The sequence below is a fragment of the Gigantopelta aegis genome, chromosome 11, assembly GCF_016097555.1.
Source record: "Gigantopelta aegis isolate Gae_Host chromosome 11, Gae_host_genome, whole genome shotgun sequence".
Classification (NCBI taxonomy): domain Eukaryota; kingdom Metazoa; phylum Mollusca; class Gastropoda; order Neomphalida; family Peltospiridae; genus Gigantopelta; species Gigantopelta aegis.
In genome coordinates, this window is record NC_054709.1 from 20,701,927 (window position 1) to 20,711,157 (window position 9,231).

Consider the following 9,231-nt stretch of genomic DNA (forward strand, 5'->3'; position numbering starts at 1 on the left):
CGGCGAAACACCGGTGTTTTCCGTCATTCGCGGTAACCAATAACCGCGCTCAAGACAAAAGGTATTGAAAGCGCGCGGCCAGTAGAGAGAGAGAGAGATGGCGCGATTTCGCTCGTGCACGGAAGAAAATCGACGATTCGATCTTCATATCCGAAGCATCGTTTAGTTTAAAGCCCTGTTTAATCGGGGCGGCGCTGCGAAATGCCTTGTTGATTTAATACTCGCCGTTTTTAGTGTGGTACGGATTTCATCGAATTGTGTGTATTTAACTCTTTGTTTTTCTCTCGTCTTTTGTTGTTAACTCATTTGTAATTCCTTTAGGCTCGATTAGCCGATATTGTATTCGTAGCTTATTTGAAAGTAATGTAAACGATTCTACTAAGTACAATAGTCCAAATTATCCACGTTTCATAAATATTTTAAACACAGTTTTTATTGTAATAATTCTACTAAGTACAATAGTCCAAATTATCCACGTTTCATAAATATTTTAAACACAGAGTTTTTATTGTAATAATTCCACTAAGTACAATAGTCCAAATTATCTACGTTTCATAAATATTTTAAACACAGTTTTTATTGTAATAATTCTACTAAGTACAATAGTCCAAATTATCCACATTTCATAAATATTTTAAACACAGAGTTATTATTGTAGTAATTCTACTAAGTACAATAGTCCAAATTATCCACGTTTCATAAATATTTTAAACACAGAGTTTTTATTGTAGTAATTCTACTAAGTACAATAGTCCAAATTATCTACGCTTAATAAATATTTTAAACACAGAGTTTTTATTGTAATAATTCAACTAAGTACAATAGTCCAAATTATCCACGTTTCATAAATATTTTAAACACAGAGTTTTTATTGTAATAATTCTACTAAGTACAATAGTACAGTAAAGTACATTTATAACAAAAACGCTTACAACAAACTACTGCATAGAACGAACCGGTCGTAAAGTCCCGTTTTTTCCCCGGCTATATATTCTCCATATGTTTATAACGAACTACTCCTATAACGAACTAATTGTAAATCACCGTCCCTTCTAGTTCGTTATAAGAGTACTTTGCTGTATCTGTATAATATAATTTATATATTTTTCAAATATATATTTGAAAGTAAAGTAGAGAGCTGTATCCATCTAAGGGTATTTGTACTAGTGTATTGTCCTAGTGCTCCGACGCCCTATAACCGTAGATCACTACACCCTCTTCTCTCTGACTAACAACTAATAACTAACAACTAACAACTAACACACTGTCCTGGGCAGACAGCCCAGATAGCTGATGTAAGTGTACAGGACAACATGTTTGAACCTTAATTAGATATAAGCACGGAAATAAGTTGAAACAAAAAAAAATACCATTAGTCAAAATGTGTTGAGTGGTCTTTAAATAAACATTTCTTTCTTTCTTGTCCTAGTGCGGAAGTATTTGTTTGTGTATAATTTCTTTTCATTGTCAAACTATGAATATGTAGCGTACATAAGTATGTTTTTTTGTTCTACATTTCGCCGTCTTCCAGTGCAGATAGGCAGAAAACACTCTTTTATAAATACATTTTGTAGACGGATTCAAGTTGCTTGATGATTGAAAGATACTTAATTGCTTTTTAAAACGAACAAATGGATTACGCACAAGTTATACAACTTACCAGGACTTCTCCATAATACATGCATGTCATGACAGTCATATATTTTTGCATTTTAAATATGAACAGAAATAAATATTATTGATATAGTTTATTTTGTTTAACGATACCACTAGGGCACATTGATTTATTAATCATCGGCTATTGGACAGACAGAAGAAATGTTTTATTTAACGACGCACTCAACACATTTTATTTACTGTTATATGGCGTCATACATATGGTTAAGGACCACACAGATATTGAGAGAGGAAACCTGCTGTCTCCACTTCATGGGCTACTCTTTTCAATTAGCAGCAAGGGATCTTTTATATGCACTATCCTACAGACAGGGTAGTACATACCACGGCATTTGATATACCAGTCATGGTGCACTGGCTGGTACGAGAAATAGCCTAATGGGCCCACTGACGGGGATCGATCCCACACCGACCGCGCATCGAGCGAGCGCTATATCAGTGGGCTAGGTTCTGCCCCCGGCTATTGAATGTCAAACATTTGGTAATTTCGACATATTGTCTTAGAGAGGAAACCCGCTACATTTTTCCATCAGTAGCAGGGATCTGTTATAAGCATCATTCCCACAGACAGGATAGCACATACCACGGCCTTTGATATACCAGTCGCGGTACACTGGTTGGAACGAGAGAAAACTAATCAGCTGAATGAATCTATCGAGGTGGTTTGATCCTGCAAGACGCATGCATCTCTAGCGAGCACTCAACCGACTGAGCTACATCCCGCCCCGCGAGAGAAAGAAAGAAAGAATGAAAGAAAGAAAGAAAAGACACAATAAACTTCTCTGTGTGGTCGATAATTAGACAGTTGGTTTGCTAAAAGAAAACACAAAACACAATTAATAAATTATTTACTAAAATGTTAATTGCCAAATTGTCTTTTAACATCTGAGATATGATATATACATACGGAATAAAGATCGAAATAACCTGGCTGTAAGCAAGAGGCCCATAAAAAATAAATGCGTAATGTTTTTATCGGTCTTAACGTATAAAACATAGATTAACCCAGTGCAGACCACAAACAATAAATGCGTAATGTTTTTATCGGTCTTAACGTATAAAACATATATTAACCCAGTGCAGACCACAAACAATAAAGACGTTATGGGATTTTGTCTACATCACGTTAAAATATTTACTCGTCTTCATGTTACAAAAACGTATTATCCATATATTTCACATCGATCGATGAAATAAATATCATATTTCACTCTTGTTCTAGCAATATAACGCGTTATATGTTTGAAGGATATTTTTGTCGCTTTTGTCAAATTGATAACATTTGTGTTTCAGACATCTAAAGGTATCACCAGGGCGGAACGTAGCCCAGTGGTATTTAGCGCTCGCTCGATGCGCGGTCGGTCTGAGATCGATCCCCGTCGGTGCCCATTAGGCATTTCTCGTTTCAGCCAGTACACCACGACTGGTGTATCAAAGACCGTGGTATGTTTTATCCTGTCTGTGGGATGGGGAATATAAAAGACTCCTTGCTACTAATGGTTGAGGCCGGTACCTGTGCCTAGGACAGGCGTGCGCAACAACAGCATGTTCTGAATGTGCACGTTAAACAATCAGTCCAGTCCAGTCCAATGGTTACCTCTCTAAGACTATTATGTGAAAATTACCAAATGTTTGACTTCCAATAGCCGAACATTAATAATCAATGTTCTCTAGTGGTATCGTTAAACAAAGCAAAGTAAAGGTATCACAACACTATTCCCCGTTTTGTTACTTTCTGTAAGCAGCTTTGTATTCTAAGTAAAGGTATCACAACACTATTCCCCGTTTTGTTACTTTCTGTAAGCAGCTTTGTATTCTAAGTAAAGGTATCACAACACTATTCCCCGTTTTGTTACTTTCTGTAAGCAGCGTTGTATTCTAAGTAGTTCGGTTTAGGAAATATGCATCATTTTAAAACAAAAATAACATAAAATACTGAAATACTTTTGCAAATCTTTCTTTTATGCTTATTTCGTTAGTATATAAATGACCCATTGGTATGAAGTTACTTACCGGCCTCTGTGGTGTCGTGGTAAAGCTATCGGACATAAGCCTGGTAGGTACTGGGGTTCGCAGCCCGATACTGACTGAGTGAGTTTTAACAACTCAATGTGTAAGGCCCTCTTCTATCTCATTAACCACTAACAACTGACCCACTATCCTGGCCAGACAGCCCAGATAGCTGAGGTGTGTGCCCAGGACAGCGTGCTTGAACCTTAATTGAATATAAGCACAAAAATAAATTGAAATGACTGACTGAAGTTACTTGTTATTGGTGTTATTAAATTATAACAAACTGCGGCAGGTCTTCGGATCAGGGGTGAATAACTCTAAATGTTTGTGGTAATTGTATGTTGATTTGTTTATAATTTTGTTTTTGGTAGTTACGTAGCTCTCTCGTAGTTGTCCTATTTCCCCACACAATACCATAGACATTTTATTAAAACACATGTAAAAGTGAGTAGTATGCAACCCTAAGGCGTTTGATGTTTTAAATTAAAAAAAACAACGTTTATGCGTACAACAGGAGCAGTTCCAGAACTCATCGCGTTAGGGTTGATAACCAATTTTTATATACCCAAAACCCACAAAATAAAATTAAAAAAAACTTACAAAACACAAATAAAAACAAATAGGCACAGGAACAAAACACGAGGTAGACTCGAGCGCTTTGCCACTGGTTTACGTCCCGCCCATAACATGTGCGACTACCAATGGACGTGGTATGTATTATTATGTATGCCATGCCGATAGAAAATTGCATATAAAAGATAATTTGTTATTTTAGCAGGAGTAGCTTATTTGGTGTCAGCGGGTCTGATATCTTTAGTGTATTTCTGGACTAAATGTATTTTTTCACATACCAAGCATTACCCAGTGATTGATACTCCATCGGATGTGGTGTTTATGCCATGCTCAAAGACGATGTTACACGGTACGAGTGCCTTGTATAAAAAAAACAACGATAGACATAAAAAAAAAAACGATTTTATTATCGTACGAGTCCCTCGTATCGTGTGCGGTCGCCTTAAGGAACATTGCATATAAAGATGATTTTGCCGTTTTAGCTGTAGGAGGCTGCGGGTCTCCGATCCGTTATATATTTCTCGACTGTTTGTCGTAATAACTTATAACCATATGTTGAACACCAAATATTCCTAGTGTCAGATATGTTGAGGTGTTGGTGCACATACCTTTTTTAGTATATTAGAGTACAAGGAACACAAAAAATAATGTTTCCATTTTTCTCCGGGCATCTTAGATATATGCAGCCATTTAAGAATGGCTACAGGAGATTCTAATTCTCATTTCAGGTAGCCCTATTTAAAAATGGCTGCCAGATATTCAAGATGGCGAATAAGGAAATGGAAATATAATTTTTGTACCATTTGGCACTCAAATAACAAAAAAGGAAATCATGTTGTAAAAAACTCATTATAAAATGTTCACAAAATTACACAACAGCATTCACTAATATTTCTTAAAGTGAAAGTGACAGACTTTAGTGTTTAAACACTGCGGCGTACGGTTCTCTATTAAGGCTCATATAGACTGGATGCGGCGCAAGCGTGCGGACCGACCTTTGCGACTGCGGCTTGCGTTTTGGGCATATACACCATATACGATTATTTCATTGCAGCTGGACGCACGCGTTTTAGCGACGTACGCATCACGCATCCGGTCTAGACGCTCTCGTTAAAACTAATATATTTCCAGTTTTATTTTACTCGGACCGCACGCACGCTCCGCATCCAGTCTAAATGAGCCTTTAGAGCTCTTTTTGATCATTGAAATCAAAAATTACTTAGATTTAATCGTTCAAATTATCAGAATTCGTACATTTGAAGTGTTTCTGGTCATACAGGATTTTCTAATACCACTAAATTATCTCTGAGAAGTAACGGTTATGATTTTTAAAGGGTATTTCACATACTGTTGTGTCACTTCATTGTAACTTTATGCAGATGTGTTACATGTTTGTAGATTAATCGCACTTAGTGTCCATGTTCACGGGTTGAAAAGAACTAAGGTCTGTGACCGTAAACTTTTCGTTCCTTTTCAATTCAGGGTCGGGATTTAGCTCAGTCGGTTGAGTGCTTGCCAGAGGTGCTTGCGTCGCAGGATCGATTGTAGGATCGATCCAGTTAGATGGATCCATTCAACTGACTGAATTTTTTCTCGTTCCAAACAGTGCACCATACGTGGTCAAAAGCCGTGATATGTGTTTTCGTGTCTGTGGGAAAATGTATGTAAAAGATCCCTTGCATTACGTGTCAGAATTACCAAATGTTTGACATTCAGTGGTCGATGATTAATTAATCAAAGTGCTCAAGTGGTGTCGTTAAACAAAATTTTAAGTTTCCTCTCCCATTCACCTTATTGAATATTTACATAGAATATTTATTTATTTCATCGACATTTAAGACATTAATAAATGAGCAAATCTCGGTGTCGTGAGATCTGTGCGTGTATTTAAAATGACGGGGCGGGACGTAGCCCAGTAGTAAAGCGTTCGCTTGATGTGCGGTCGGTCTAGGATCGATCCCCGTCGGTGGACCCATTGGGCTATTTCTCGTCCTAGCCAGTGCTCCACAACTGGTGTAACAAAGGCCGTGGTATGTACTATCCTGTCTGTGGGATGGTGCATGAAAAAAATCCTTTGCTGCTAATCGAAAAGAGTAGCCCATGAAGTGGCGACAGCGGGTTTCCTCTCTTAATATCTGTGTGATCCTTAGCCATATGTCTGACGCCATATAACCGTAAACAAAATGTGTTGAGTGCGTCGTTAAATATAACATTCCTTCCTTCTTTTAAAATGACATCATTAAGTGTTCCACAGCTTTTAAAGACTTGATCCACTTCAGCCATTTTCTGAACGTAGCCTAAATCACTTCCTTGAAAACTTTGTAGGCCGCCGGATCGAAGTGTAAAATTCCGCCCAGTAGGACATCCTTTGTGACACAGTTTGAAGTACGCGTTCAGGATTAACTGAAGACCATGAAGCTCGTTGATGCAATGGTTAAAGAGGAGGTCTGAAACACATGAAACGACGTTTTAGTTTTGTTTAACAACATGAGTAACGCATATTGATCGATCAATTATCAGCTACTGAATGTAAAACATCTTATAATTCTGACATGTAGTCTTGGAGGAAAAACGTTTGTTTTGTTTTGTTTAACTACACCACTAGAGCACATTGATTTATTAATCATCGGTTATTGGATGTCAAACATTTGGTAATTTTTACATATAGTCTCAGAGAGAAAACCCGCTACATTTTTCCATTAAAGGGACATTCCCGAGTTTGCTGCGATTTTAAAGATGTTATCGACTAACAGAGACTTTTTAACGATTGTAATTACATATCATATATATTTTCCTGCATAGCATATTAGTGGCTGTATATTAAACGTGTTTCTCATCGTTCTAATATTTGTACTAGCGCAAATTTCATTTTATTTCTTAAAATATATACAGACACTGATATTCTAAACAAGAAAATATATTTAATATATAAATTTAATCGTAGAAATATTTTATTAGTCGGAAACATTTTACAATGTAGCAAACTCAGGAATGTCCCTTTAATAGCAAGGGATCTTTTATATGCGCCATCCCACAGACAGGATAGCATATACCACAGTCTTTGATATATCAGTCGTGGTGCACTGGCCGGATCGATAAATAGCCCAATGGGTCCACCAACGGGGATCGATGGATAAAGAGGTCTCAAACTGGCATAAAAAGTTTGTTTTTGTTTAACAACATCAGTAGAGCACATTGATAAATTATCATCTACTGAATGTAAATAATTTGATAATTCTGACATGTAGTCTTGGAGGAAGCCCGCTACATTTTTCAATTAGTAGCAAAGGGTATTTTATACATGCGCCTCTGAACAGGCAAGACATACCACGAACTTTGATACACCAGTCGTGGTGGGAATAAAAGGCCAGTTAGACTATTGGTCAACCGAAGGAATTCGATCCTACGACCAAAGAACCTAAGACGACCGCTTTACCGACTTATCCGGATTCCGTCAATTACATGTATTTTCGTGTTGTACTTGGTGGGAAAGTTTAGATGGAGTCATATGGCCTTACATTGGGCTTTTCCACCAATGTTTCGCTCGCGCTATGCGCGGTCGGTCTGGACTCGATCCCCGTATATGGGTCCACTGGGATATGTCTCGTTCCAGCCAGTGCACCACGACTGGCATATTAAAGGTCGTGGTATGTGCTATCATGCGTCCGGGATGGTGCATATAAAAAATGCCTTGCTACTAATGAAAAAAGATGTAGCGAGTTTCCTTTCTAAAATTGGTATGTGTATCCTGTCTATAAAAGATCCCTTGCTACTATAATTGACAAAATGTAGAGGGTTTCCTCTCTAAAACTATAACATCAAATAGCCTATGATGAATAAATCAATGCGTTCTAGTGGTGTCGTTAAACAAAACAAACTTTAAATTTTAAACTTTAAGACTATAATATATCAAAATTATCAAATGTTTGACATCCAATAGCCGATGATTGATCAGTCAATGTGCTCTAGAGGTGTCGTTAAACAAAACAAAACTTAGACTTCAACTGTAAGCACTGGTTGTGTTCTGCGCCACTTGAGGAGCCGCGAATCTGGTTCAACTGAAATCAATTATTTAAAATATAACAACTAATATCTGTTTTTAGGAAATGGTATATTCTAGCGGTGTCCGTCAGCAGGCAGGATACAGACATTTTGACGTCAGTGGTAATAACTTCTACACGAAAACGGTATGATTTCCTCGCAATAAAAATATCCCATTTGTTTTAAAATGCGACTTTAACAAAAAACAACTACAAAAAACCCACACACTAACAACGTGTTAGTCATGAATCAAAGTGTTATGGAATTTTAGTGAACTGTCTATAACATTGAAGACCTACGTCACAAAATGTACACCTGTCAAGGAAAATACATTGTACAAAAGATATGTTCAAAAAACATTAAATTAAAGGTGCTGTGTCAAAGTTGAAACTACAACATTTCGGGGTTTTTTCACATTTATTTCTAATAAATAACTACAAATTAATCGATCTGACGCATACTCTTTTCCTAATTAACTCTAGAATAATAATTTTATAAAGTCTTGAACTGGACGTCAGTAAGGGGTTTACCGTAATAATTTGTTGCTAAATATAGCATTGCCACCATATTTGTTTCTTTTGTCAGTTGAATTCTAGGTAAACTTAGTGTATACGCATAAAACAGTGACGTCACTAGTTAATGCGTGTAACGTACTCAAGATTCCCCTATTTTATATATATATATATATATATATATATACATGTATATATATATGGAATTATTTAGTTGTAATTTGTTATAGGCATATAGCTGAAGGCATAAACTTTATGTTTCAAAGCAAAAAGTAATGAATATTTTAGGCGGGAACCGTCATTATTGCAACTTTAACATAGAACCTTGAAGATATTTGCTATCGATATATTTGTGCGTTTCTGTGTGTATGTGTGTATGTGCGTGTGTGCGTTTCTGTGTGTGGGGGTTTGTTTT